Below are 5,370 nucleotides of genomic sequence, written 5' to 3'. Positions count from 1 at the left end.
GAACACTGCCTTGCAAGAGTCTTAGTGGTATCTCAGAAGGGAGAAGTTGGAGGATGGTATTTACAAGCTTCACGTCTGTGCTCCGATGGCTCTTCCAAGGCAAACTGATTGGGATACAGTGAATCATGGGATCATATAGGCTTGGTGGGCACAGCAAGGTGAGATACTTGATGTAAGTCTTGATAAATACACTGTTGTGTGATAAGCAAGCTGTTTCTGCAGGGAGCACTCTTTTGTCCTGATGGGAGAGATGGCTCAAATGTTTGTCTGGATAAATTAGTTGGCAGGGTTTCCTAAAGCAAACAGGGAAGTTATTCTCTGATTTACAACCTTAACTTTCTGAGCGAGAATCTCCTGAAACGAACATTTAAATCATGCTGACGATAGTCATCTTGGTTCTCGGTCCTGGTGGTTAAGCTACACGGAAGCAAGTGATTTCAGTTCTCGGGATAAAGATCAAGTTCTGGCAGTGGCTGCCAAGGCTGCTGTTCCTCCCTTCTCCTAACTGAATTTCTGCACACAGTTCAGATCTCAGCTTGATTCTCAGTTTCTTAGAATAACGTCTCTCCCTGCCCGAAAGGGGATCTGCATCAATATAAATAATTTTCTTTTTTTTAAATTTTTAATGTTTATTTGAGAGAGAGAGAGAGAAAGAGGAAGATAGATCATGAGTTGGGGAGGAGCAGAGAGAGACAGAGAAACAGAATCCAAATCAGGCTCCAGGCTCTGAGCTGTCAGCACAGAGCCCGATGCAGGGCTCAAACTCATGAACTGAGAGATCATGACCTGAGCTGAAGTCAGACACCCAAACAACTGAGCCACCTAGGCTCCCCTTCTCTATAATTTTCTTAAACTGAATGTATCACTATTTGTAATCATGTATTTCTGTATACTTTAAAAATTAGACTATGATATACAGAAGGGGATTGGGACATAGTAATTGCTCAATAAATAATTGTGGCAGTCGGGGCGCCTGGGTGGCGCAGTCGGTTAAGCGTCCGACTTCAGCCAGGTCACGATCTCGCGGTCCGATCTCGCGGTCCGTGAGTTCGAGCCCCGCGTCAGGCTCTGGGCTGATGGCTCGGAGCCTGGAGCCTGTTTCCGATTCTGTGTCTCCCTCTCTCTCTGCCCCTCCCCCGTTCATGCTCTGTCTCTCTCTATCCCAAAAATAAATAAAAAACGTTGAAAAAAAAAATTAAAAAAAAAAATAATAATAATTGTGGCAGTAAGGCAGGTTGGCAGGTAAGTGCAATAATATGCTTTCAGAGATAACTTTTTTATTTAGGGGATGTTTGGATACCTAAGTGTAAAACAATTAACCTATGCCTTAGAGAAAACTCTTAAGTCACCCGTTAATCTTAAAACACATTGCTTTGAGGGACACCTGGGTGGCTCAGTTGAACGCCCTGCTTTGGCTCAGGTCATGATCTCGAGGTTTGTGAGTTTGAGCCCCACATCGGGCTCCCTGCTGTCAGCACAGAGCCCGCTTTACATCCTCTGTCCTCCTCTCTCTTTTCCTCCTCCCCCGCTTGCGTGCACACTCTCTCTCAAAAATAAACATTTTAAAAGATTTAAAAATTAAACAAACCCACGTGCTATGAATTGAAATGTCAGTGTGTTACTGACACACACAGCGTGTAACCGAAATGTGTCAGCGTATGTGCTCCTCCAGAAAAGGAGCCAAGTTTCCTCTTAAAAATAAACTTAGGCTTGACTTATCTCAGAAAAACTTTCGTATTGGAATAAGAATAGTTTTGATTTCTAGATATTTTCTCACAAGAGTGAGAGACTAAAGCCACATCTACCTTAAGGCATCACAAGTTATGGTCTGGTTAATATTTCCCTAACGCTGCCTAATACCAGCTCACGTTAGCAATATTCTGCAATTCTGCCCGATTGCCGAGAACAACGTAGGATACAAAGAGTTACCAACTGTCCCTCAAGTGAATGGTGAGTCCCGAACAATTTTTATTCTGTTATCTGGATGGAGGCTTTAAGGTTTCTTGGGCTACATCGTATTCTGCTGGAGACCAAAGGGCCAGAAGGATGTTACACCATTCTGGAAACACAGCTGTTCTCTCTGCAAGGGGGGGCGTCTCTTGCTGCGGGTAGGCTGGGTGAGGAAGAAGATGAGCGATGGGGGTTGAGCTTTGGGGGACACTTTATTACCTCCTCCTCTCCCTGCTTTTAGAATAGGACCCTATTATCACAGTGGGGAACCCATGCAAGTATAAAATATACCTTTCATATCATACCTAAATCAACATGTGAGTTGGGGTTTTAGGTGAATGATTAGGTCAGGTGTTCAAAGACCCAAACACGTGTTTCCCTAAGGTCTCTCGGACTTGGGTCCACTAGAGAGGAATCTTCTTATCCTGAGACCTACAGCCACAACTGAGTGTTTACTGCCTGTTGCCCTGGAACCCGTGGACCAATTCTGGTATTTCTCATATCCTTAGGGAAAAAAGACACATCCCAACCTGCAGGGCTTCCAGGGAGGTTGTGCACACATGTTATAGACACTTGCTGGTCTACCAGGCGAGAGCACTCAGGTTCCTCTTATTCTTGTGTGAAAATTGTAAAAATTCTTCAGTATCTGTAAGGTCTGGATGCCCATTATAGTTGTAGCCACATAGTAAAGTCTAGGTAGGGGCGCCTGGGGGGCTCAGTGGGTTAAGTGTCTGACTCCTGATTTTGGCTCCAGTCATGATCTCAAGAACCGTGAGATCAGGCTCTGCACTGATTGCACAAGAGCCTGCTTGGGATTCCTTCTCTCCCTCTCTCTCTGCCCCTCCCCTGTTCGTGCCTGCTTGCTTTCTCTCTCTCTTTGTCTCTCTCTCCCTCAAAAATAGATAAACTTAAAAAAAAATAAAAATAAAGTCTAGGTGGGTATTTCTGCAACACATCTCCTAATGGGAGCAATCAAGGACGAAGAGCTAGATGATCCTGGAGACTACCCATAAGACCGTGTGTGTGTGTGTGTGTGTGTGTGTGTGTGTGTGTGTGTGTGGTTATAGACCAGGGCTCAGTTTTAGGTTGAAGGCATGTGGTTAGTTATAGGGCTTGGACTGGCTTGACCAGGATGCTGGTCAGCTGCTGTCAGCAGGTCTGGGTTGTCTAAATCCACAAAGGGAATAGGATATTTTTAACTGGAATGCAGTGATTTAGCAGAATCCCCATGCTCTACACCTTGGGGAAAGCATGGATTGAATCCCGGAGAGGTCAAGCCTAAATAACAAAATCCAGATACCAACGACGGGGAGTAAGGTAGACTTAACAGAGCCTGACAGAGCTGTGAAAGCCTGACTTCTAAATGAGATCAAATTGGTACCAACGTTCCTGACTGAATACTAGCTGATGTTTGAATTGCACCCTTCCAAGTCAGTGGTTCCGCATATGTGATGTGTGTGCAGATCACACTACCCTGAAGGGCCAAAGTCAGGGTGCACTATTATGAATGAAGGCATTTGTGGAAGATTAACGCAAGTCTTTGATTTTGAGTAGATGCTTAAATGGTTGTCGTTACCAGGGAAATTTGAAGAGGGGCTAGTTTGGCAGACAAGTGGGTGAATCTGATTTTTGATACGTAGCTTGCAATAACAGGGATGTATTACAATTCAGAAAATGGAAACAAGCTAACAATCATAAATTGCCATTATTTATGAAAACTGAAGAAAAACTGGGTTACCAGCCCCTGTGTCAACCCACCTTCTAAAAAGTGCCTGGTAATTAGAGACCAAGGACTGGCATTTGTGCTGCTGTGGCCGATCTCAAATTCCATGCTGAGTGTTGTGTAATGCTGCTTGCTGTAGTGATCATTGAATGGCTTCACGTCTTGGGCCTCATCCTATCTAAATGGATTGCCTTTGGTTCTTATTTTCAAAAGAAGAAAAGATCCAATGAATATTCATCGAAGATTTTGCTGAATTGAGAACAGGAGCTGTGTGTTTGGATGACTTTGGACTCCATTGTGAGTTTGATTGAGTGCTAATGACTTTCCCTAATTTGAAGAGTAATTATCCCTGAAATCTCTTGTCTGTCTTTTCTGTCTAAAATAACCATTAAATCCCGAAGATAAAACAAATACTCAGCAACGGTTACTCTCAATGATAGGAGTCAAGTGTATTCTAGACTTAGTTAGATTCCATATCAATTTCCTTCTTGGTGAAAAGTCGACCCCGGTGAGTTTCGGTGCTGAAGTGCAGCATCAGGTTCACCTGGTTCAAGGAACCAGATGTACTCGTCCATAAGGAACAACCAAACAACTGAACAAAACACAACTGAACAAAACATGCGAGAGGGAGACAGAATCCAAGCAGGCTCTGCACTGTTAGTGCAGAGACCGATGTGGGGCTTGAGCTCATGAACCACAAGATCATGACCTGAGCCGAGATCAAGAGTCAGATGCTTAACTGACTGAGCCACCTAGGTGCCTGGAGAGTGAGCCTTTTGAAGAGATACTTGTCCAGCCCAGCCTGGGGGCCAGCCAACCTACAGTGGTTAATCACATGGTTGCCATCTTCTTGATGAGTTTCACCTCCTCATCTAAGAAGTGGTTCTCCAGAAGTCCCAGAGATGCAGGTCTTTGTGGGCAGAACCCAGGGCAGGCAGATCCAAAAGGGTCCAGATTCTTCTCCAGGACCATGGTGACCTCCATGGCATCCAAAGTGTTATGCCACTTATTCTGGGACAGCTTCTGCATGTCCTGAAAGAGAGGGTACAGCAGCTGTGCTGGTTTTGCATCTTTAAGACCCCAGGCCTTCATGCTTCTTTTCTCCAAACTCAAGGAAGAGGCTAATACCCTCCTGATCCACATCATGGCAGATGAAATAGAAGGCCAGAGAGAGGTAGGTGTAGAAAGCTTTCAGATGGAGGCTGACCAAGCAGTTGATAGGGATGGTCTCCACCTCAGTGGATTAATTCTGAGCAATCTGGGAATTCACGGTTGATTGGCAATAAGGAGCTAAGCTCAAAAACTGGTGTTGGCTGGTCTGGAGGGTAGAGGATGGCTCAGAAGATGGTCCCCGGAGATTGTGACTAGAAAAGAGGCTAGAGAATGGTAGGACATTGCTAGAAGGGGTGTCCCTGGGTCTGTTCTGTCCAAACACCATGGAAACAAGAGGCAGATCCATGGGACCACTGGGCACACTGCCTATACAGAGATTTTTTTTTTTTTTACAGTATGGTACTGTAAATGTATTTTCTCTTCCTTATGATTTTCTTTTTTTTTTTTTAACTTATTTTTAATGTGTATTTTTGAGACAGAGACAGAGATAGAGTGTGAATCGGGGAAGGGTAGAAAGAGAGGGAAACACAGAATCCGAAGCAGACTCCAAGCTCTGAGCTGTCAGCACAGAACCCAATGTGGGG

At 44.6% G+C, this 5,370-nt stretch overlaps 1 pseudogene; it reads right to left on the bottom strand.

Annotated features, from left to right (window-relative positions):
• Positions 1–4,133: 4,133 nt before the first annotated feature.
• Positions 4,134–5,132, bottom strand: LOC102958692 (annotated as a pseudogene).
• Between the last annotated feature and the right edge of the window lie 238 nt (positions 5,133–5,370).

This window comes from Panthera tigris, chromosome C2, assembly GCF_018350195.1.
Source record: "Panthera tigris isolate Pti1 chromosome C2, P.tigris_Pti1_mat1.1, whole genome shotgun sequence".
In the NCBI taxonomy this organism is placed as follows: Eukaryota; Metazoa; Chordata; class Mammalia; order Carnivora; family Felidae; genus Panthera; species Panthera tigris.
The sequence above is the reverse complement of the archived record's forward strand: the minus strand, read 5'-3'. Positions and strand labels throughout refer to the sequence as shown.